Genomic DNA, 654 nt, shown 5'->3' on the forward strand with positions numbered 1-654 from the left:
GAATCATTTCGTATACCCTTGGCATAATCCCGAATGTTTTCAAATTCTTTTCAAATCACTGGCATGGTTTTGCAAGTAAGGTTTTGATTGGTCGAATGAAAGGTCAGCTGGACATGAGCTCCAACGGGGTGCTGTTAGATCCACAGGTAATAGTAATTAACCAGTGGAGCTAATTTTAATTAGATTGCTTAATTGATCACCATTTCGCCTAGGGGCACTGGCTCTTGTGTTCCTACACTAGTCTCTGGTAGTAAATCTCTTTGATATGAGTCTTCCGACAATACTAATTATTTTCATAATCGATAAGTGCATAACGATAATTTAGTAAATGGTTTTGGTTTTGGTGGTGGGTGTGGTCAGTTATATTTAACGATATGACATTCTAAATGTTTTATGTTTTGTTTATTTGTTTGTTGTTGTTGTTTTGGGTTTTTGTTGTTGTTGTTTTGTTTTTAAATCGGGTGTGTGCGGTCAAGGACGTTTAAAAATATATGTTTTGGGAGGTTTAAGTTTGTGTTTGTGATCAGGGAGTGTACCGATTCATTTATTCTCCGTTAGTTCTATAAATGTATAAGTACTTGGTCGTTTGTAGTAATATGGATGCAGAAACTGGATCCATTAATTATGAAAAAAGAAGCAAATGCAAACTGAACA

Source organism: Gigantopelta aegis, chromosome 3 (genome assembly GCF_016097555.1).
Source record: "Gigantopelta aegis isolate Gae_Host chromosome 3, Gae_host_genome, whole genome shotgun sequence".
NCBI lineage: Eukaryota > Metazoa > Mollusca > Gastropoda > Neomphalida > Peltospiridae > Gigantopelta > Gigantopelta aegis.